The sequence below is a fragment of the Acomys minous genome (genome assembly GCF_964271855.1).
Source record: "Acomys minous genome assembly, chromosome: 4".
NCBI lineage: Eukaryota > Metazoa > Chordata > Mammalia > Rodentia > Muridae > Acomys > Acomys minous.
The window spans coordinates 45,912,897-45,938,329 of NC_140486.1; the positions used below are offsets into that span (position 1 = coordinate 45,912,897).

Here is a 25,433-nt window from a genome sequence, read left to right on the forward strand (position 1 = left end):
AATTCCATGCTGAATGCTGCTGAACCACATCAACTGTCATAAAGACTTTGCTTTGGTCAAAGGCAAATCACCAAAGACACTGACAAGCAGCCTAAGTGGCATATTGTCAATTAATGAGGGAATGGAAGATTGGGAAGTGCTAGCTGAATACACATACAACTTTTTTTTCTTTTTCTTTGTTTGGGGAGTTGTTGTTGTTGTTGTTGTTGTTGTTGTTGTTGTTGTTGTTGTTTTTCAAGACAATGTCTCTCTTTGTAACAGCCCTGGCTGTCCTGAAACTCACTTTGTAGACCAGGCTGGCCTTGAACTCACAGAGATCCACTTGCCTCTGCCTCCCCGAGGGCTGAGATTAGAGGCACGAGCCACCACACTTGGCTGGCTTCTGATTTTTCAATGAAATGTGAGGGTAGCTCTTTGAAGTGCAAGAAAGTGTGAGGTATGAGGATATGGGAGAAGGCACCACACAGCATTCTGAGCATTCAGCTTACAGCAAGTCAAACCTCTGGGAGAAGCAGGGCGGGTGCTGGAGGGTGCTGGGGGGACTAGCGGAAGAATAAAATCCAATAAAGAGAAGACATATCCCCTTGAAGGCTTAGCTGGTAGCATTCATTAGCTTAGCCATAAGCCTGGAGAAGGCAGGTGAGGCTCCTCTCAGTTAGTGTTTTTCTAGAAGATAGAAAGAAAGGGGAATGAGAGGCAGTGGAACCGAGTGTACTGGAGGGAATCCAGGAAGGGCTATTTAGGGAAATGGGGCCAACTCAGTTATAGTCTATTAAGAGTCTGCGATAGGCAGACACTCCCTCAGTTGGATGACAAGCCTAAAGGTGAGTGTCTAACCATCAGACACACTTGGTTTGCCTGTTCTATGCCATGTGCCTGCATTGGGTTTCCTTTGCAGCCTTGTTTGCTTATCACCACACGTAATGACATTGGGGCTTGCTCGCCAACAACTAAACAATTCGTCACTTGCTCCCACCGCACTTCAGCATAGAGGCTCCAACGCTGACAGATGAGCAGTGCCTCCAAAGTCAGACTTGCCCTTTGCTTATGCAACATTTAAATTAAAAAACATCCCCAAGGCCATTCGCTCTCACCTTTCTGCTTAACGTTTAGTGTAGGCAATGGGCTGAAGAGCTTCCATGAGCCGCCTGTACACAGATATCTTGGGTATGTTACCTCAGTCACCCATTTGCAGTTTCTGTCAGCAAACGGTGTTCAAGGACTGACAATGACAATGCCCGCCTGGGATGTGAGTCTAAATTAAACATGCTAATGCAATTTGGCTACTTTTTTGCATAGAGCTTGCCACCCATATTCCCTAAGAGTCAACAATTTTAGACCCTGGGTATCCAGGCAGTTGGTAATAAAAATGGCTTGGTAGGCCAGGCATGGTGGCACACGCCTTTAATCCCAGCACTCAGGAGGCCGAGGCAGGTGGATAGACCTGAGTTCGAGGCCAGCTTGGTCTACAAAGGGAGCTCCAGCACAGCCAAGGCTACACAGAGAAACCCTGTCTTGAAAAAACAAAAAAAAGGGGGGGCTTGGTAATAATTTTTTTTCCTTCAAACTTATGTTTTCATACACTAGGAGCATCGAATCTTGTTGAAAAAGCGTATCATTTAAGCTTTGTCCTTCTCACCTACCTGAAATCAGATGGCCCAGCTTTCATCATGCACTGAAAATGCATAAAAATCCTTCCCAGGATCCCACACTGAATAAGCTCATCATCCTGACCTTGTCTAAGTTGTGCTGGCTGCTTAGCCCCGCCTTAGCCATGACCATATATGTGGACAGGCAAGCATGTATTTCACCAATACCTTCAACCAGGGACTGAAAAACCAGAAAACAACTCTTGGACAATTTCCAGAAGCAGATCTTCTGGGCATAGACCGTAGGCCTAGTCAGTGCCAGTCACACATAATTCACTCAACAAACACTTGAGTGTGTAACAGCAAACAATAGAAAACATACAGAGACAATTTGCTATATGACAGTCATAAGCGTGAGTTGCAGTGCTGAGTGATCTATTAGGATGAACCTTTGTACCCACTCCTAGAGAGAAATGGTGTCATAGCTCCAACCATTATGCCAATGAAAGACAGAGTAAGGTTTTGACTCAACTTCCACCTGTATCCCACCACCAATCAGAAGATGCAATTCGTACAGAGATCTGAGTCTGGGTATAATTGCTGCATCATCTGCTGGTTGCTCCATCCTAGGCCTGTGTAACACAAACACAAACCCTGAGGGTCAGAACAGGAGTCAGGGAAGCTACCACATGAGTGGAGCATATTCTACAGCCCAGCTCCCAAGCAGAGGCTACACAAATTCTTTCTACGCCTGCCCTCTCTTCTGAGCATTGTTCTTCCACTGTTAAAGTGAGTCACATGAGGCTTCAAGAGGTATGTGACTCATCCAAGGTTACTGAGCAATCGGTGGGACTATGCTTGCTCTCAGGTCGTTGTGTCTCTTAAGCCATTGTCCTTAATCATTCTGCTTCACTAAAGCAATGTGTAGGAGGTCAGGTGCCTAAGTGCCGACCTAGGTCACTGTTTATTCTACCTTCTGTTTGGTTCAAAACACTACATAAGAGCTTCCAAATGCTGTCCGTTCTAAGAAAAGGGAGAACTGAGGTTTTCTCATTCAAGGCCATGCTTTCTCCGGAGGAATTTTTTGGAGCTGAGATGACAGAAGAAGCTCGGTGTCTTTGTTAGAGAAGAGAAGGGCAGTCAACTGAGATGCTGCGCTCTGGCTTCGGGAGCCCCTGCTAGTGGCTCCTGACTTCCTGCCTCAGTAGGTAATGACCTTCTGCCTGGGTTTCTAGTTCCCCATACTCCTTGACCATAGAATGGAGCATTTCCTGCTCCTCTACCTTTTCATAGCTAGCGCACTCACTTACTCAACTTCACCTGAAATCTCTTCTGTCAACGAACCCACCTTCGCAGTGACTGGCTAAGGGCACACTCTATGCTGTGCACAAAGCCTAGACGAAATCTCAAAGGCTGTACTTACTGTGTGCCGTTAAGTAAAGAATTAAACTTCCCCAGGCAATTTCTTCATCAGTGATATCATGACTCATTGGATCGGTTCAGTTCTTGTTAAAAGGCTTAAAAGAAATGATGCATGCAAACCATTGACTCAGGGTCTCACACTCACCGTGCAGCTATTATATATTATTACAATCCTTTGTGGTAAGCTGTCATATAAGGAACATGAGCAAGAGGCTCAGACTGTTCATCTGTGTGTTTGCTACTGAGACGGAGTGAGTCTGGGAAATTTCTATGGTAGCTATTTCCAATAAGGTCTACACAAGTCTGTTCTTCCCTATATTACATGCCATTCCACCATCTTATTCCTTCCTCACCCCTCCTGAGCCTGAGTTGGCATGAATGGCCAGAAAAATGCAGAAGAAACAAAATTATATTCTTGTGCCAATGGAGACAGGTCCTAGAAAGCTTCACAGCCTCTTTCCAGGTTTCTTGGAATATTTGCTTTTTAAAAAGTCACTAAAAGAGACTCACATTCCCCATGCGGCTATCATAAATGCCTAGCCCATAAAATAATTACCAAATTGTTATAAGAGGTGCAAGGCATATGGAGATTCCTGGATGCCAAGACAGTGAGATACTGACTAATGGTTTCTGTTGCAGGTATAAAACACTGTGTCCCAAAGCAACATGGGGAGGAAAGCGTTTCACATCACAGTCCATCACTAAAGGAAGTCAGGACTGGAACTCATGGTAGGACCTGAAGCAATGGCCATGAAGGAGTGAGCGCTGCCTGTTGACGTTCTTCTCTTCTCGTGGTTTGCTCAGCCTGCTTTCTTGTAGCACCCAGGAGGACCTGCCAGGAGTGGCACAGCTGACAGTGAGCTGGGTATTCCCACATCAATCATCAGTCAAGAAGATGCCCCAGCGGGTCAGTCCAGTGGAAACGTTTGTTTTTCAATTGGGATTCTTTCTTCCCAAATGATTCTAATGCTTCCCAAATGATTGTGTTGAGTTGGCATAAAACAAGACAGCGTAGATATGAATAGAGAAAGCCCCAAGGATCAAAGCAACTCTAGTAAAGTGGATAAAAATGTTATCTTTAATGCAGCTCCTGCACCTCCAGATGCCTCTGAATACAATAGTTCAGAGAGCAAGCTACTCAACTTATCATAAATGTCTGGCCCATAAAATAATTACCAAATTGAAATGGCTCTGTCAAGCTGCTCTGTTTGGGGACAGTTCAGCAATAGCAGACAGCTGAGCATTCTCAGACCTTTGAGATCAAGATAGTAGAGGAAGGCTGAGCATTTAGTCCCATGGTAGAACACACGCCTGGCATGTGCAGGGCCTGAGTTCACAGGCCAGCACTGTAAAAGAAGACAGGATAACTCCCAGGCAGAGTTGTATTGATGTCTCCCTTTGTGGCTGATGTAGAAAATCAAGCACCATTAGTTAGCACCACTTCCCTCCCTACACCCTGGCCTCGCGTTTCTTCTCCTCTTTAAGAATGGACTGATAATGAGTTTTTTCTGGCTCATAATGATATTTTAATATTAAATGAGGGCATTGGAGAATGAAGGTAAGTTCTAAAATATAGGTTTCAAATGTTGTTGTATCTCATAATGGCTTTGTGGCAATATTAGTTGAGGTTTTCTAAAACAGAATGGATAGTGTGTGTGGTGTGTGTGTGTGTGTGTGTGTGTGTGTGTGTGTGTGTGTGTGGTGAGTTTTGTTGGATTGGTCTGTGCAATCAGAAGGCTGAATTGTGTCATAATGGCCATCTACACATTGAGTCATCCTCAAAACCAGTAGCTGCTAAGTCAAAGAAGCTAGGAGCATCACCAAAGACGGTGAATTGAGGCTCCACTCCAAGAACCAAAGCCTAAATGCCCTGTACAGAGACACTGGGTAATGCCAGCAACAAAAATGCATGCAGTCTGCATGTACATAGGAAAAGTTCTTCATTCTTCTACTTTTTTTGTTCATCCATGTCCCAGCATATCAGAGGATGTGGCCACTGTTTAAGACATGTCCCCTCAGCTTAGCTATATATTTATGATATGAAGAAGTGTGAGAGAGCAGGGAAGAGCAAAAGGTGAAAGAGACAGGGAGAGAGAGAGAGAGAGAGAGAGAGAGAGAGAGAGAGAGAGAGAGAGAGAGAGAGAGAAGAAGAAGAGAGCAAAAGCTCAACTTTGGTTTTTTTTTTTAAATTCACGTGCCAGTAATCTCTGGAAATGCCTTCATACGCTTACCTTGGAGTGTGTTTTACAGATTCTCCAGGAGTTCATCAATCTAGTAAATTTGACAAGTCACTGTAGGCTACGGAGCAAAATATTTAACGTTTCTAAGGATATTTATCCATATTTGTTCAATGTAACAAAAATACCCACCTACCTCTTGTAAGATTCTGATAAGGATCACAAAACAGACAGACAGCCTGTCATAGCGCTGGCAGTTGCTATGCAGACAGCTGGGAGAGAAAATTTAACAATGGTCTTTCTCAGCTTCAGAACATAGTTGCTATAAGACCAACCTTGCAGGAAAAAAATGTTCCAATGTGGTGTGAGTTTATGGGACTGACCAACTGCTTTGTCCTTGGATCTGAGACTTTCTCTTTGGGAAGGAGTTCATACCTAATACTGTAGACCTGGTTAAAGACTTACCCATGATGGAGTAAGGTGAACTTACTCTTTTTTTTTTCCGCTAAATGGACAAATTGTCAACCTTCCTCCTAAATATTGGTTTATACCCATATACAAATGCTGCCCTCAACCTCCATCAAAGAAGTTCTTCTTTGCAGCAAGTTGTCATTAATGCAGAGACTCTTGGATGAGCTGAGAAAAAGTGATTGTTGAGTGTTCAGCCTTAAGCAGAACACATATACCATCATTCCAAGGTTCAGGAAACATCATGGAAGAGGCAGAAGAAAGAATATAAGACCTAGACAATATGGAGAAGGACTGAAATACTGTCTTATGGGTATTAGGGACATGCCATTATGAACATAACGTAGCCATGGGGTACATGAACTCAGTAGCTTAGGTTGTCTGCATAGGGCCCACATTAGACTGATGTTGTAAACATCCAATCAGGAGGGCTGTTGGTTGCCAATGCCTGCTGAGGAAAATGAAGCATTCTTCTTCAGTAATGTACAGAGTGGCTCATGTTGTGATGGATAATCCCTGCCTATGCCCAAGAAGCATACCTTGGTCAAACCCAGTGGTTCACAAAGCAAAACAGAAACAAAACAAGAAGATATTAAAGTGAGCTGGAAATCTGGTAGAGGGGATGAGAGGGACCACGTCCCCTGGATGGGGAGACCTGGTGGCACTCAGAGGAAGGATAGCAGGCTACCAAGAAGAGACTTGATACCCTATGAGCACATAAAGGGGGAGGAGGTCCCCCTCAGTCACAGTCATAGGGGAGGGGAGTAAGGGGAAAATGGGACGGAGGGAGGAATGGGAGGATACAAGGGATGGAATAACCATTGAGATGTAATATGAATAAATTAATAAAATAAAATAAAATAAAAGAATCCAGAGTACAGGTAAAGCAATGTCTCAGCAGATGAGCTTGCTAGCTGAAGTGAAAGCAAGGAGGCGAAAAGCAAATGCTTCCATGTCTTTGAACATATGCCGCCACTAGAAGGCGTGGCACAGATTTAGAGTGAAGCTCCTTGCCTCAAATAACCTAATCAAGGAAATTCTTCATACACCCCACAGCTTAACTTATTGCTGATCTCAAATATAGTCAATGTTAGCTATCACATCTGTTTTTTTAAAAAGTTTAAAAAGGAAGAGCCACAAAGTGCTGTCCTCCAAGCATGGCATAACTATCATACACATGAACTTAGAGCAACTGTGGCTCACTAGCAAAAAAGTTGCACAAGAGCAAACCTGTTAAAAGTTTCAGCATAGAGGGCTCCTTGGGATTCTAACTGACTCCCAATATCACACTCCTAGCTAAGGTGCTGTAGGCAGATCATGGCTCCTAAGGAAAGGAGACTCACTTTTCTTTGGGGCTGCGATCACTGGTAGATTCCCCATGCCCCACTAGATGACCCTACTGGACTCAGTGGGTCAATATGTAAAAAATATTTGTATATAGGCAAAATGTATATATCTATATGTGTAATACATATATAATATGTTTACAAAGGAAGATTAGAGATGAAGATGATCAAGATACATTTTATACTTTATGAAAACTTCAAAGACTAAAAAGAAAAAGAAATCATCAAATTGTTCCAAAGAGCTAAAATTGTTTTAGAGTTTAGGAATGGGATTGTCTTACCAGATGCTTACACAGAGAATGTACATCTAAGGGCCATGAAGATGTATATATATATTATTTTCTCAGATTTACATGTTAGAAGAAATAATGATCTTATGACAACTGACACAGCTTCCCCAAATGTCTGGAATAGTATTACTCTAACCAGTTGGCTTTTAGTCTACATGATGTAGACTCTCAGAATAGGCTTTATTGAGTGTTTATTATGTGGCAACTCTCTACTAAGCCTTTTTCACATTAACTCCCCTGTTACCAGTGTGCCAAAGCTCAAAGAAATGTAGGAATCTAGATAATTGAAGGGAAATTGGTTGGGTGGGCATTTGAATCCCTCTAACTGACTCCAAAGCTTTTGCTCTTTGCCCTTTACAGTATCACAGTGGGACGAACAGAAGAAAAAAGCCGTAAAATGTGGCGGGTCCATGCTAAGAACCTTAGGCATGCATTGATTCCCACAACGTTTACAATGTAGAGGAGTGCTCCAGAGAGAGGAAGTCGGATGATTAGAACCAGATGGTCTCATGAGAGCAAGTTTTACATGAAGTCCTGTAGGAGGTAGAGAAGCCAGCCCTACAGACAGCAAAGTTTTGCCTGAAAATACATCCTTGCTCCTTACTGCTGTGCCCTGCATTGATTCCTTATCAAAACATTTACCCAGAACACTTTGAGGTAAGATTGAAGTTGGTATCTTTTTTATATGCTCAAATGTAGCCAAGGAACAATAGGCCCTTGGTGTTATCATAAGCATCCTACGAGAGCCAGGTAGGCCTATCTGAGAAACAGTCACTAAGAAAGACATACAGTCATATCTTATTTCTTTAATCTCTAGGAGCTGAGAAATAGACTACTGGAAAATGTCATTATTATGTGTTTTATAGATTATACTTGAATAAACGTGAGGCATCCATTTTTGGACATGATTTTTTTGCCAACCAAAAAAGATGTGGTAAATTAATGTGAGTAAGGCTGCTGCTGCTGGCATAATATCATGATGTTTATAGTCAACTTGTTTTTATAAGTAAAAAACATAATTTTATTAAAATGTGCTGCTGGAGGAGAAAAGTAAACCTCAGTCTTTACCAACTGTGAACTCTGCAAGTTGCAACAATGACTTGGCATGATAAGACTGGCCTAATGTTGCAATAGTGTCATGAATGTTACGAGAGTAACCAATCACTTTCCAATCAAAGGGCCACTCTATGAACTTGGAACCAATACCTAGCACTATAAAAGGGGCCAAGAACCTGTGGCTAGATAGGTTATAGGTCCTATGTTAAATAGACATAGTATTAAAGTGACTTCCAATGAATTATTATACCCATAGATCAGAGTGTCCTGTAGCCTCCTTGGAGAAGCTCCTCCTTGCAATAAATAGCAATTAACAGAAAGACACACCCCCCAACTTAGTCAACATGCAGAGAAGAAAAAACTATAGAATGCCAAGGCCTAAATTAGTCATATCTCACCCCAAGGCTGCAGAAGAAGGGTTAGAAAGGTTGAAAAAGCCAGAGGTGGCAGGTAACTTCAAGAAAAAGGTGATTTCCAGACACAGCATGGAAGGTCTACAACACAGTGGACACGTGACAGCATGAGCAAGACATGTGCAAGTTCCAGCCATTAAAAAAAAAAAAAAAAAACCTCCATCACAAAGGGCTGGGAAGTGGATGTGTAATCCCACCACTTGCTAAGAAGATATTAGAATTTGATGGCTTCTGGGAAAGGAAGAGTCTAGAGGTTTTAAATGATATGACCCTTTGGTGGCTGACCCCAAGACTCAGTCCCAAGACCAACTGGGCAACACAAACTGGACTCAACGGGAAAGGAAGAAAACCTGCCGTTGGGTCTATTTACATTTATATAATGTGAAAGGCTCCTGGTGATGCTGCAGCATTCACTTTCCTCTTGTAATCATATCGTCAAGAAAAGAATGAACACCTGGAAGGAAAGCCTTCCACTTCCTGCCCCAAACCCCACAGCCAACAACATGTTTCCATCAGCATCCTACAGTTCACTTGAGAGAATGGCTTTGCTCAAACTGTAGCTCACTCAGTTACTGAAGAGTGGTTTCCGTGCCTAGTGCTTGGAGAAGCATTTTGGGGGACACAGAAGGTGCTGATCAGTTGCACTTTCTGTTCATGTAATATGACCCTTCTTACAACAGCCTTTGGAAGGAGTTCCAGTGTGGAAGTTCTTTTCCAGAGGAGGCAGCTGAGGCTCAGAGAAATCAATTAGTGACTTCCAGGTGATGACATCAGAAGCAGTAGAACTGAGAGCAGAAATGGATCCAAGAGTTTCCAGTATACCCGCCCCTGACAGTTGTGCTTTCCGGCTTATTGTGCGCACTTCTCACACCCGGATGGGTTCAGATACTTCTGTGCCACGATAGTGTGGCCTAAGTTAAAGAAGAAGATACTCAAAAAAAAAAGTGATTGTACTCTAGTACACATAGATTGGACTCCAAAGCTGCTCATCCTACGTGGCCCTTTCAGATATTTGTATCTCCAAGACTGTGCCACAGAAAAAAAATGTGTGACTTGCCGTTTCTAACAGGTTTGACACCCGATTTCTACAAGATATGTGGAGGGCAGTCCATCTATAGGTTGGCTCCCCAGGAAAGAACAGTTAAATAGTAACTGTTTTTTTGAGACTTAAAGATGATGTCTGACTCATCCCTACACTTGAGGACAAAGGGCTCACTTATTTCTGGTGAAGTCCAGTAAGTACCAAACTGGGCCAGAATGACTTTATCTTATTTTCCTACATGGCAAAAATATCAACAGTGTTCTGGCCCACAAGTTAGTAAACAACCAAAGACAAATGTACTTACTTGAGCGTCAGCAGCGCCAAATCAGGGAATGCGCTTGGGAACCGCGAGGCCTGACAGGAACCCATCGATCTTCACCTCTTTGAGGCTGAGCTCATAACATTTTATTAGCTACTGCCTGATAGGAAGCAAGCCTGCTCTCCGACATCAGCAAGCTCCAGCATGGTGCTTGCAAACAGGCACTGTTTATTAGCATTGCCCCTCTGTGTGTTTCCACCGTCGTTGGGGGTCATTACCATTGTGCTTAAAGGCTGGGCCTCCAATAACTCAGAGTTGACTTCCATGAAGAACTGACAAACACTGCTTCTAGAAGTGTTCCCTCATACAGTTCAGGGGAAAAAAACAAACAGTTTTTCACACTGAATAAAAAGACAGACATCCCCCACCCCCCGAATTTTGACAATAAAACAGTATAATGTGCCAAAGAACGGCTTTGCAGAAGCCAAAGCAAAGGACTGCATGGTATTCGCTGTATAACGTCCCCCAACTCCTAGACCCTGGGCTGCCCTCCTGTTTCATTTAAAAACTCTCCCCAACCCCCCCCCCCCAACACACACACACACACACTCAGCATACCTTCGTTCTGTTACTGTAGCAATACCTGGGACAGTGTAAAGGTTTATCTTAAATGCTAGCTTATTGCCATTTAGAAGCACCATGAAAACAAGCCTCTGGGTGAGTTTCTGGATTGGATTACTTGGGGCAGGAAGACCCACTCTAAATGTGGGCAGCGCCATTTCAAGGGCTGAGGTTCCCAGACTGAATTAAAATGCAAAAGGGAGGTAAGAGCCAGAATTTATCCCTTTTTTTGTTTGTTTGTTTGTTTCCTGACTGCAGACACAATGCAACCTCATGTCCCCTCACATGCCTTCACCACCATACCCTCAAATTATAAGCAAAAGTTTTTATCATCATCATCATCATCATCTGCATAAGTTGTTTTTATCAGGAGTTTTGTTACAATTAGAAATGTAATTAGGACAGTAATCAGGACATAGGAAAAAAAGGGTTGCTTGAACTAAGCTTTAATGTGTAGGGTAGAGCTACACTTTTTAGGTTTCTGGAAATAAAGTTTAGGGTTAAGGTTAGGGCGCACCACTTATCAGCAGGTGTACACCATGTGGGAAAAACTATTTACCTAATGGCCAGGAGGTGGAATGGGAGACAGAGGCTGGGATCTGTCCCATTATCCTCTTGAGGGGCGTGCCCTAGATGACCCAGAAGATCCCCAACCAGGACTCACCCCTTAAAGGCTCCATAACCTGTCAACAAAGGCTGAGAGTGAATGCTTTAAATTAATGGAGCATTCCACATCCAAAGCATAGTGTGTCACATAATTAACTGCATTTGAGACCCCTACATCAGAAAGTGGGTTTAAGGCAGCAGTTGCTCACAGTGACTACTATAATGAAAAGGAATTAATGGATAATTATGTGTTTTTCTAACAGTGAATCAGCCCAACAACCATGCACTCTAGTTCTTTGAGAAGACATTTGAAAAAGTATAAAATCCCTGTGTCCAATAACCATCCCTCTGTCTAATAAAAGCCCTATGTATATTGCAAAAAAAATATTAATATTCCCAAAATATCCTTTCTTAAACTAGGTGAAATTTTATATTATTTAATAACTGCTTAGAGCTCCCATTTCACTGTAAGTTGAACATTGTGGGCCAATGAAAAATGTTTAAAAGGCAAAAAACGGAAGGAAATACTACCCGTTGGAAGTAATCAGGGCTCTTGGACAAGCCATTTGTTTATAAGGCACAGTGGCAATATGTGCCTAAGGTACCATTTCCTAATAAGTGTCCAGGGAGCGGGCATTCACTCTGTTTCACTGAGTTCATCCCATATTTACTATATTAACCACCCCACATTGCAAATTCACGGGCAATTACCCAGATTCTCACGATGTCCACCCATTCTCTGGGGAAAAGGAACGAGCCAAACACAGCACTAGGCTCAGAGTAATCATTCAACAAACACTGCCAATTGGTTGCTTAATTGACTGGAAACTGCTTTCCTTCTATCCAGCAATGAAGGTACTCATTAGAACACGGGGCCAAGGAGTCTCTAAACTTCAATAAGGCTAATAAGGCTGCGATTCACTGTGCATGAGCTTTCGTGGGCTTACCTGCCTGCTTAGAAACTGGCTTAGGTAAGGAAAACACCACAGGCCTCCGCTGGTGTTAAATTGTAAATCTGAATGAAGGGATGAGCTTACAGTGCTTGGTCTGTTGTTAGCCATATGGTAATTGTATTGCGGTGGAATAAATTAGGGATTTTTATCCTAAGATAAAGGGTCACATTTTCTCACTTGGGTTTATCGTCGGCTGTTCCATAACAAACCAACGCCTGGCTCAGTGCCTAGCATATATTTAATAAGTAAGTGTTGAATGAATCTGCTGGTGAATGAGCCAGCCAACAAAACAGTGTTCAACACAGTGTGTCCCTTAATGGTGCCCTCAAGCATACACGGCATCTCCTCACTGGCTAGTCACACGACTTTTGCATGGTGATGGTGCCCATAATATAAAGTTCTCCAGATCCAAAGCAGATATGACTTGTCACCCATGGCTATTTGCCCTTACTATGCCTACAAATGAAGCCAAATAGGTAAACCTGTTATGGCCAATGCATTTTACAGAGTGGGAAGTAATTTTTAGTGTTTAAGATTACGCCTTCCTTAGAGGCAAAATAAAGAAGATAAATGCCTGCAAAACTGTTATACGGCTCTGTAGACTTTTGGTAATTATTAGCACAGTGTCCCTAAGATTATTTTTTTCTTCCCTGTATTGACAGGAAATGTCCAATGTCTTGGAAAATAAAAACACACTGTTGTTGTTTTGTTTGTTGTTGTTGTTTTGCTTTGTTTTGTTTTTTTAATCATGAGAAACATTAAACCTACAATAATGCTGAATCTCCCTGGATGTGAGATCCTTCGGCTGATGAGACAAGCCTGGCATTTTTTTTTGAGCTGTTTCCCAAGAATGATCACAGCTTGTCATGTTTGCTCTGTGTGTACAAGGATTAGAGGGATGCGCCACTGGGAAGATTTTGTCAATGTAAACAGAAAGAGACATCTCAAAGGTGGAGGAGAGTCAGAAGAGGTTTGCATTATTAATCTTTGCAGGAAATTGGTTTCAAAGACCATGCCAGCCTGTGTGCAACGCATGCGCTTAGCTGGGAAACTGCTGTTGTTTTCAACCGTCAACACAGCTTCTTAATTGTATTGCTATTAATTAGCTAATGGTGTAACATAAGTGAGATCAAAGTGTTTAAGATGAAAGGCAAATTGTTAAAGAGGAAAGGGGATAATTAGAATTTTCCAGCCCATAATTCCATGTCTTCCTAGTCAATGAGGAGTGAGCAAGGCAGAAATCAGACTTGATCACATAATCAGAAGGAAGGGATTACAAACTCTCTTTAGATCATTAAATGACGTCTATGGGGTCCAAAGAGAAATGCATGAAAGCAATGCTGGTGGGGAAAATCTACGCATATTAAGGATACTAACTCAGCTTAATTAGTGTAGATCACCATTGGCAGGATCTAGGCAACTTCCTTCCTTTGTTTACTTGTTTGTAAAGGAGAAAGCTTTGCTTCCAGATCAAGTGCATACCCACGTGGACTAAGGGACTCGTGGGCATTGAGTTTTGATGGGTTGAGTAAATGGGATGAACTACTTACTGAACGCATTTGCTCTCGGAGGTAGGGCTACCTCTGTCCTGCTCGCTGGTATATTTCAACTCCTAGATAAATGGGTGACATATAAGACAAAATGCTGCAGCCTAACTGAAGTGACTGGAGTAATGCCCTCTTGTCCTGATCTTATTCTGACTTATTGTGTCTGTCCAGGAACGTTTCAGACCCTAACCTCCCAAACAGCCATGTCTGCCTTAGCAGCATACTGAGGATTTTTCATGACTCTAACCGTGGCCTGGATATATAACCAAAACATTTGTTGACAGTATCAGAAAAACAAGTGCTACAGGTTCTTCTGACCCACGTCTGACAATGACGTCATGTTGGTTTTTTTTTATATTTTTGCCTTGAGAAATGCTGCACTCCAGAAATACCAAGAGCATGTCTGTGGCACTAGCCTGCACATAAAGGGCTCTAACCATATGTGCATGGCACTCTGTAACTGTCTTGCCCGGACAATAACAAAACAAACAGATGTGAGCTTTGTGAGGTAAGGATGAACAGACAGAATAATGTTTTGAATCCAGTGAAAACTTCAGATCTCTCCTTTTTAATGGTTAAAAGCTGAGTATTTACCATGTTGCAGGCCCTGGAAGGTGCTAAAAGCTTTGCCTACACCATCTCGCAAGTGGGTATGTCACGTACTTAGCGTATTTTACCTGGAAATCCTTGTTAGTGAAGGTAGAGGCTCGAAAGGCTAGAACGAATAGCCAACAGGGAAAGGGACAGTGGAGCAGGAGAGTCCGGGGACATGAGGAGTGCTGACTAAAACCCACGGAGCGCCCACGGACATGAGCTCTCATCACTGCAGAGCATTTACTCAGCTGAGTCCACATCTCCTCTGCCCTCCCATTCCCAGAAATTTGATAGACACAAGAAGGCAGGACAGCCAAATGGGATAAGATGCAGGCATTCAGTGGCTTTAATCACTTTTTGATTTATGTGGCCCATGAGAGAAGGAAAGAAAGAAAGAAAAAAAGAAAGAAAGAAAGAAAGAAAGAAAGGGAAGGAAAGGAAGGAAGAAATAAAAAAAGAAAAGTATAAAGTTTGTCGTATGTCAGGTATGGTATAAGGGATTCGGTAGTTTACCAGAGGGGCCTGTGACAGATAGCAATGCCCATCAGTCAGTAAAGAGTGGGAAAATAAACCAATCCAGAGACAGATTCAGGAAAGAGCAACTGCTGTATTGCACGTGAGCAGCCACTTACATGGTGGAAGCCTGTCCATTGTGATGGTTGGCACATTGCCTCTGGTTGGGTAAGCAAGCACTCAAACCACCAGGTGTCTATGAAGAAGAAGCACGTTAAAGGAGACAGGCGATTTACATCAATCTGTCATCTGTCTCCACAATAAAATCTGTGGACCCAAAAAATCTAAAGCGATATTGGTCAAGGGTCTCCTGCAGTTTATTGGCAGCTATTGTTTAGCAGTGTTGTGGATGTGGACGTGACGGAGCCTCACACAAGCTGGTCTACTGCTCTTCCACAGAGCCGCACACCCTGAAACATGGTCTTGTGGTGCTAGTGGTGAACTGGAACTCCCACTTTATTGAGGTCCTATATTTTCTTATGTTTTTGGTTGTGAGCCTAGCCTTTAATATCTAAGCAATATCTTCAGCCCAAAAAGAAGACAAAGATATGAATGAAAAATATATGTTAGAAATCATCTACTTTATCATTACTTAATTTCATAAATAAATGCAAAATATATTATTAAAAGGGAAAGCTTATCAAAACTTATGCACACAATCCAATGTGCATGGTGTCATGTGCAATGCATACAATTTTTATATTACATTTTAAAATTTTTTACATATACATTTATATTATTACACATACACACAATGCACTATCTACAGCAAGAAAAACCATGAAACAATCAGGAATTATGTAAATGTTACATACTTAGTGCTTGGGCTATTTGTATTCGGCAGCCTTGAAGAAATCATCTTTCCTATCTTGGTGTGTCTAAAATTCTGAATGTAAATCAATATCTAGCATATCTCATCATTATCAATTTAAAACATCAATCTAGACCTGAAACATCTTAACCCCTAAACAACTAAGCTTCACTGTAAAATTAAACTATCTGTTCTTAAACCCCATCAGAGACTTGATTACCTGATTATAAAGAGAGAGAGGGGAGGGGAGAGAGAGAGAGAGGAGATGCAGAGAGTTCAGACTTGGCCAAACACCAGCTACCAGCTACTTACGCTATTTCAGAATCCAGTGTTCTGACTTGACGAGCGTGCTGTGCCATACTTCTTTCATAGAAGTTCCGTGTGCCAGGGAGGCTGTCCATGCACCAGTCCTGCCTGCATTTTCTCCTACATTTCTACCCATGGGCTGGTCCAGAGAAGGGGAGGTGTACAAAATGTGTAAATTGTTTCACAACAGGGAAGCTGTGGTGGTAACTTTGACAGTATGATATTGGAAAAAGGTGTGACACACAGACCAAAAGAGCCAGAAGAGAAGCCCAGAAAATCTACAAAATATGGTTTATTTTTTTAAACAAAAACTTTATGTTTTTAGATCTACATAATTTTAGATCTATTGGAAAGTAACAAAAATAGTGCACAGTGCCCAAGCACCGCGAAGCCACTTGTCCCCAGTTTTATTTACCATTTTGCATGGCTATGAAGCTAGGAAATTCACACTGCTACAATACTTTAAGTTTTTACTTATTTATATTTTTCAGCTTTTAAAATATATCTTAGGACCAATTCAGTATATGATGCGGCTAATTAAGTTTTTTTTTTTTGGTTTTTTTTTTTTTTTTTTTTTGGTTTTTTTTGACAAAGGTGCAAAAGAGATGGAATGAGGAAAAACAAATGGCTTCTCTTCACAGACAGCAACAGAACAAGTGGACACACACACATCAAAAAGAACAGACCTAAACTGAGTCCCACAGAGTATGTGGAGAACTTAATGTGGGTCATAGATAGGAATGAAAGCTATAGATCCCTCCAACCCTCTAAAGAAAACAGGAGATCCTGGTGTCCTGAGGCTGGGTAACATGACCTTAAGCACAACCTGTAGGCGAGAACATCAACACATTGCAGTTCATCAACATTAACAATAGTTATTCGAGAAAGACACTGCTAGGAAAATGAAAGGAACATTTCAATTGACATACCCCACCCACACAAAGAACATATCTAAAATACCTTTGTGCAGAAAGCTCAAACTTTTAAAGTAAGAAAACTACCCCAATTTAAAAATAATATGAATTGTTCAAATAGGTCAGTAAAGAGAGTATAGACTTAGAAAATACAATTTCAACAGCCCTAGCCATCAGGGGAAACAAAGTAATGCCGAGGTCTAAGCTTTAGGATGGCTCATATTAAAGACAATGGCAATCGTAGGTGCTGGTGAGAAAGTGTAACCACAGCGTAGCGCTCAGACAAGCTCATCTGATTACAAAGTTAAAATTCACGCCTATATGTGACCAGGAGTTCTGACTCTCCTGAATGTTTACTATGGATTATGGGTTGGCAAACAATGGCCAAGAGACCAGATCCAACCGCTCGCTGCCTCTTTTGTACATAAACATTTACTGACGTATATCCATGCGTGCGTGCGTGCCACACTTTGACCTGTTTAGTGCCTATGCTGCTTTCACACGCTGTCATCCCTGATGTACAACGGTTCAGCATGACTTACTGGCTTTATGCCTACAGAATCACAGAAGCTATGCTTGGTACACTGCCCCTCCCACACCCCCACAGGACCCTGAATTTTGTATCTTTTTCCCAGTCTCTTGATTTGTAGCAAGTGCTCTTTGTGAGGCTGAATGTCAGCCCCAGGCCAAAGTCCCAGTTAACAACCCGTACTCCGCAGTACAGCGTGGCTGCTAAATTAAGATGTGTGGGGAACTAAATGCAGTAAACACTGTTGCAGTTAGACTATGCAATGTTCTCCCCGACAGGCTCATGTGTGTGAACTCCAGTTCCCAGCTGGCTGTGCTGCTCCCAGGCTCATGTGCGTGAACTCAGTTCCCAGCTGGCTGTGTTGCTTTGGGAGCTCATGAGACCTTTAGAAGGTGGAACCGGCCCCACTTCCTGTCTGCGCTCTTCTGCCAAAATGAACAGAGGCTAGAGGCGAGGGATTCATAGCTCAACCTCCTAGCACCACGGAGCTGCCTGCTGCCATGTCTTCTCCTTCAGGGGAAATGGGGGTCTCCCACACTGTTGGACAAAATAAGCCCACTCTCCTGCAAGTTTCTTGTGTTGGGTATTCAATCACACACAGCAACAAGAGAAGATACTAATACAAACGCATTTCTAGCTTCCAGTAGCTTCACCTGCTGGTAGCCACCACTCCATAGCGCAGCAAGGAACACCTGTAGTTGAAACACAGACTGCATGTTACACAAAACTAAGGAAGCTACTACTTGCTCTGATCGGAAGATGACATCTTGCTTTAAAGAAATGATCTCCCCCCTCCTCTCTCTCTCTCTCTCTCTCTCTCTCTCTCTCTCTCTCTCTCTCTCTCTCTCTCTCACACACACACACACACACACACACACACACAAATAATGATCAAAAACCGCACCAAACACTCTTCATTGCATGGCTAAGCTGAATGTGGCAATATGTGCAATGAAAATGTTTAAAGGAAACAGCATTTTAAAAGAGAGCAAATATTAATATAGGCAGGACTTTGGAGGTTCTCATAAGCATTTTTTACCAAGAGGAAGAAGCCAGTTTCAAAAGGTTACATACAACCTATAAATGATGCCTTAGAAAAGATGACTATTTAGAAAGAGGTGGCCACCAAGGGTTCTGGGTGGAGAAAGGGTATACTTGTCAAAAGAGAGATGGGAAATGTTTATGAGGCCATAGAGCTATCCTGTATCCTAACTGTTGCCATGGCTTTGTGCATCTCTATGTATATAAGAATTGTACAACAAAGAAGTTCCTGTCATCCTATGTCAACCCATTAAGAAAAACTGACACCTGCCCAAGGACAAGCAACCTTCCAGGAGTGGGCGTGGCAGTCGGCTCATGGTCTGTGCCTGTCATATCACTTGTGTCACATTCTGAACCATGCATGTTAAAAATAGTTGGCCCTCATCGCCTTGGGCTTGGTACCTACTCCATGTAACAATTAGCCAAAGCCCTTCCCTGATCTTCAGTGGAATGTGGTGTGCGGATCCCTCAGGCCTGGTGTGGGTTTTGGCAGAGCCTGGAGTGCACATGACATATTACAAACTATAGCTCTCCACATTTACTGCACAGACAGACCTATGCTTTACTTGCACTTTATCACTACCCAAAGAGTGGAATGCATTACCCAGAAAACTGTTTGCTCATATTTTGTAACTGAGAAAATGGAAGTGTGGATGAGTGGTCTGAGTAGTTTCTCCAAAGTTCCAAGGTGGCATGTGACAGGAGAGTGCTTAGAGCCTATGGAGTCAGATTACAGAATTCACTGCTTGTTCCAATACTCTTGATCTTGCTAAGATGTGGAATGGGGACATTTGCAAAGTTTCTGCATAAAATGTTACTTAGAAGGAAACCGCCTTGATAACTGGCTGCTTTTCTGAGTGCAGTGTACAAATCCACCTGCTAATTTGCTTAGATCTGCCAGAGTCAAAAGTCACAGGCTTTACTCAACTGAAGGTCATTTCTGAAGCCTGTCATCTTATATACCACCACCAATAAACTAGTGAGGGCTCATTTTTCTTAAAGAGGAATATTGAGTCATCTAGATAGGCAATTCTGACCTATTGAGTATGACTCTTGATTTTAAAAAGTACTCTCAAATTCCTCATTAAATTTAGTCAGCATGTCATTTCTAAATTTGAGTTTCATAGCTAGATTACTGCCTCCCTCCCATCCCCGTCCTTTCAAACATACCTCTGAGCTTTTCATAGAATATTTGAATCTTGAATGAGCATGAATTCCTCACAAATGAAGCAGTAGACGTTTACATAAATTATCAAATCTGTTTGAAGACCTGAAGGAGTTGGTACTGTCACCTAGAAAACATAGATGTTTTTATTTTGGATAGAAAATAAGATCTTGAGAATGAAATTCAAGTGTAACTAAACGACTGGATAGAATAAATGAAGGCATCTATGAGAATTTTGTCAATTACTACTCCTTCCGCTATGGACGTCCCTCTGTCCACTTTGCCCATACCATACAGAAAGACAAACAGATAGAAAGGATATGGTCTGTGAAGGGTAACCTGCCATGTGCTTGAGAGAGAGCAGGTTTGCTCCACAAGCTGGCTGGCACAACAAGGCGTGTGTGCACAGTGAGCCAGACTGTAATTCATTTAGCTCAGTGCTGCCTCTGAGAGTGCCGAGCGTCTGCAGCTTCCCCTGGGCGAATGATTCAGCACCTTCCACATCAAAAAGCTGGGATGACTGGAAGTGCATTCTTCAGATTATTGCTGCTGAGTCAAAAAGAGGCGGGTACCCTGTGTGCCTGCCAGTGTGCCCCTGCGTGCTTCTTGGGTGGCATGCTTATTTCTTTGCATGTGCATATTTTTTTTTCAACCTTCTTTCTGTAGAGACTATGCAAGATATTGCCTCATTATTTCTGATTCCGACAAGATCATTGGTTCATTATTTCTGACTCTTGTGACATCTGTTCTTTTAATTCACCCTTGAGGACCTCTTTCCAGTCACTGCTAGAGGTAGAGGCAGAGAAGAATAACACAGAGAATGATTTCTGGTTTTAATTTTAATGGCAACTGCCAGCTCTTTCCCTATTCAATTATTTTTCTTGGAAATAATTCCTGAGTGCCCAGTTTCAAGAAGAAACCATCAGCAAATAAACAGAATATCAAGTTTGTGTTCATGAGAGGAGGCGAGATTTAGAAACAAGCCTTGCTCCACAGACTTAACAATGGATACACAAAGGAGTTAAAACTTACTATTATAAGTTCCATGGAGGACTTAGATTTCACACAGATAGGTAAAGTCCTATATATACATATGTATGTATATATGACCATATATATATGCCCACCCAAGGGAAAGTGAGTTTTCTACATATGCCCTGGTCCTTTCTACATATGACCGTGGTCTGCTTGATACAGCCACATGTAGTCAGCTGTAGCAGGAAGAACAGAAACAGATGAGTTTAGGTTGTGAAAATCACATGATCTAAACTGCTGCTCTCCCCCTCCCCCCCACCGCCCCCCCCCCCCCCCCCGCCCATGAAGGATTTTTTTTTGGGCATCTGTAATGTATCAGACACTGAGACCACAGTAATGGAAATGCAAAATCCCCATCCTCCCTCAAGATTCGTTCTCATAGGCAAAGAAACAAGATAACGACAATGACTGCTGCCATTAAGGAAATTAATACAAAAAATATGAAGAATAAGGAAGAAAGGATGATGTTGTGGATGAGTCTATTTTTGATTGGCCAGTTGTTCTCAGATGTCTCTACTGACATAAAAGATGGAAGAGCTGGCTATGAAGGAAGAGCATTGCAGACAGAGGGAACAGCCAACACAAAGGCAAGGTCCAGCTGTGGTTTAAAGGAAAACCAGAGACACGGATACACAGTGCGATTGATGCCATGCAGGGATGTGTTGGCCAGAGGCGGAGCTGGGTTACTGAAAGGACAATGAGGAAGGCTGTGACCTGGACTGATCTGTGGTCTGCCATCAGCTCCTTCTGGCTGCTAGAAATAGAGTGTGAGGAAGTCCACAGGAGAGAAGAAGCAGAGACAGCCATTAGGAGACAACTGAGTCATGAGAGAGTGAGACAGGCAACAGTGCTCATTAGTTGCCGTTGAGACAGAGCACGGTGGGTAGATACACGATGTAGAACACCAAAGAGCCCATGTGTTCCTTAGATGTGAAGTCAGAGGGGACAGGAAGATGGCTCCTGGCTCCATTGTGAATTACTCTCAGCTAAGGCTATAAGCAGTAAAGGTGCCTCCTTACCGTCACTGGCATTTTACAGCATGCACAGTGACTGCTTTTACTGAGGAGAAGTGGCCACTGGGTGATTATCACACAAGGCCTATGAAGCTGAAGGCAGTGTTCAGCTGCACAATTTCAGGCCCGAACCTGCCCTCCTGAGAGCCTCTGATGATTCGCGCCTGCGCTCCAGATCCCTTTGGGGGATAGTACGCTGTGTAAATAGCCGTGGTCATTCCCAAGGTGGACACGGGAACAAGAATGCAAAAGGAAATGACTCAGAGGCACAGTCAGTGGAGTACGTCTTTCTCTGTTACGTCATCCAATTCTTCACACCTTAATGTCAGGACTAGGGAAAGACCCTCGCAGGGAAGGGGCAGCCTAAATTGCTACCAGCAGAGGGCAGCATGGAGCCACATACTCCCAGCCCAGTACCTAAGGTCCTAGGTTCCTTTGGGGAGTAGGCAGATCAACCCACTTCTGAGGCATAGCTGGGGGTGGGGGTCAGTGGAGATCGCTGCTACATAAGCAAACCATGAAAAGAAATGGCCTTTACAGTCAAGATACCAAAACAAGCACACATTTGTTACTGCCAAAAGCAATGACAAAGCCCTCAGCGCAGACTGCACTGTCCAAATAGCTGATAAAACTTGGTCTGGGTCTCCAGTTACAATTTATGAAATATCATGGCCCTGGCTCTGACAGAGGGCTCTCTCTGTTAGACCATATCACGTCGATTTCCCCACTGCCCTGTGACCGCTGGCCTGGTCTCAGTCCGTATCACACACATGATAATTATTGTAATTACTGAAGATCATTGGTGGGAGGGGACTAGCTACAAAAGTTTGTTTAACCATAAAACCTCCCCCTGAGGCTGGCTACACATAGCTTATGACTTTCCCAGTGCTTCTCTGGACGCTCCAGGGACTCAAAGGGAGTATGACATGTGTTTTATATAGAGAACTTGGCTCGTATTCCTCAAATATATTCCTCCAGAGTGGAGAGAATAAATTAAACAGCTAAAAAAGCATGTAAACACGTGTGTGTGTGTGTGTGTGTGTGTGTGTGTGTGTGTGTGTGTGTGATGCAAAGCACAACAGCATGAGAAAACCATCTTCACAACCCTCCACTGTCAAGACTTTTCACCTTATCACAAAACTACTGTGCGCAAAGTCATCTTACGGTTTAAGTGGATGGATGGGAAGCAGTGAGGAGCAGTCACATATCTATTCGTTTGTTCGTTCATTCATTCATTCATTCATTCATTCATCATTCTCCAAGTACTCAGTGACAGGCATGGATTCCACACAGAGCATTATAGTTCCTGCCCATGGAAAGGGATGTAGTCTAGTTTGGGGTAGGGAAAACAGTAACAAATAAATAAACAAATGAATGAGGGGACGCTATTGTATGCTCCCTAAAAGAGGAGTTCCATGGTTCACTGTTATCCCTGCAGCCTCTTCTCTGAGCCAGCAGTTTCTTCCTCTTGAGCCTTGTGGCCTCCATCTCCAGTCTAGCCAGCAGACGATTCGGTCTCAAACATGTCCTCCCTTCTGTAGGGCTGGCGTCTTCAAACTCTCAAATCCCACCAGTAAGAACACAGGTCCTTAGCTCCCAACCAGCTCTCCTCTGCATTGCCTTGGTGTTCACTGATCCTCCCTGATTGGCCCCAGAAGCTCCTCCGCAAACCCGTTAGAGAGACTTCATTTTCTGATCCATTCTCCATGGGCCCAGGTCAAGTTCCATGCACCCCCACACAAGGCCTTCAAATCCTGAATCCAATGTTTCCTCTCAATCAATTCTCAGCATAAAAAAACTTGAACATCATCACCTTCTTTTGTCTGCACCTCCAAATGTTTAACCCTTCTCTTCTGCTCTCTAAGAGAATAGTTTCCTGCCCTAAAACTGAAAGAACGGAGACGGACCTTGCAGAGATGGTCCATTTATGCCTGCTGCCCTGTAGCTGTGCTGCATCCAGCAGGTGTGCATTGAGCACCTAGGGTGCTCGTGCTATACAGCTGGCACCAGAGCATGTCACCTTTAGGAACAAGAGGAGCATGTCAGCAAGTCTGGAACATCCCAGGAAAAAGGAGTGTCTTGGTACAAGGCAAGGCCAGAAAGACATAATCCCTTCCCCTGCAAGGGGGGGTGAGGTGCTGTTTTGCACATCTTCTAAGAGATAAAGGGCTTGAGCTGAAGAGGAACCAGATCTGAAACTTCCCTCAAACCTGCCTGGCTGTTGTGTAGGGACTGGGTAGGAAGGGGTCAGGGTAGGGAGAGAAAGAACAGTTGCGGCTGGGGCACTGGCCCTGGAGACAAATGATGACTTCTGAGCCTGTAGCTCCCCTCATGAGTCCCAGATTCCCTTCATCCTCAGCAGTCCCTGGACTTGATGACTTGGCAAATTCTCACAAATAGTCCACGGTTGATGGTCGCTCCATAGTCTATGTCACGCAGAGAGGCGTGGCATGTGCCCATGCTATCCGCTACACTCTAGACAGAGTGAACCACCGTCTGTACCTGGAATGTTCCAACATAGTTCCCCCTCCAGGCCTTTGTTCAAGCTGTTCTCTCAACCTGAGGTCCCTCTCTCTCAGTTTGTTAAACCGTTCTAGAAAGGCTACTCTGATCAAGACTAGCTCTTCTCACCTATTTGTAAAAATAACGTATTCTGTCATGATTGCAGCATTTCAGTCATCCACTCCCACTGTCCCGCCAACTGCCTCCTGTAAGAAAGAGGACGTGTTTGACATCTGTTTTTGTGCTTTCTTCTTCAAACCCTTACTGCCTTGTGCAGTGGGAACAATACCTTAGTGGAAGTTAACTGTTGGTTGTATCAAGTCACACAGAGACCAGTTCAGTCCAGTTTAAGCTTCTCTAATCCAAACCAACTCAGTTCAATACCTTATGCTTTAGTAAATTCCTTTACAGGTTGTGAACTTCTGTGGTAAGCTTGCAAGCAAAACACCCATACATGTAACATAAAATAAAAGCATCTTCAAAAAGCTGATTTAATAGAGACCATTAGCAGCTTCTTGTGTCAAATATGCAATATATGAGAAGGCTGAACGTTATAATTATATACAATTAAGTTTTCAGAAAAAAATTGTAATGTGGACTCTTAAGGAATTCTAGTCCATGTGTGTTAGAATAACTGGGTTGATACAGATACGTATACAAGTACCAATACACTACACATGCTGTTGCTGACCAACAGCTTTCAGAAGGAACAAAGTTCATCTTTTCTGGGAGGGAGGCTGTATTAAAAATGAGAAGGACTGAGACATCACAGCTTCCCCACCTCCTTCTAAATTTCTGCATCACAAGGGAACCTCCAGTGAGACCCAGGGCCGAAGGCGACCTCCTTCAGCTTTGTAGCTTGCAGACATCTCCTTTAATTCTAGATGTGTTAGAGGCCCTAACCTATTGACTTCATGTGCACTGCAGTCAGGAGTTCCACAGTGTGGCTCAGTTGGCCCCGTCACTCTTACTTTTCAGAAATGGACACGCTGTCCATTTTTTTATGCAATGGAAATACCCTTGTAAAAAGAATTATATATATTTTTATTCCAATAAAACGAGAATATCATAAAATTTACCTTTTAACCATTTTGACTGTAATTTAGCCCTCATGAAATACATCCCAAATGCTGTGCCACCATCTCCACGGTTCATCGCCAACACATTTCCATCTTTCCTCAGTTGAACTCTGTGAACCATTGCACTATATTTTAAATAGTA

At 42.9% G+C, this 25,433-nt stretch overlaps 1 long non-coding RNA gene across 1 annotated transcript; it reads right to left on the reverse strand.

Moving 5' to 3' along the window:
- Positions 1 to 18,015: 18,015 nt before the first annotated feature.
- LOC311595554 lies at positions 18,016 to 21,929 on the reverse strand. Its single transcript, XR_014778482.1, has 3 exons — positions 21,717 to 21,929; positions 19,668 to 19,789; positions 18,016 to 18,148 (listed from the first exon to the last, which is right to left on the reverse strand). It is a non-coding gene; the product is annotated as an uncharacterized lncRNA (long non-coding RNA).
- Positions 21,930 to 25,433: the final 3,504 nt, after the last annotated feature.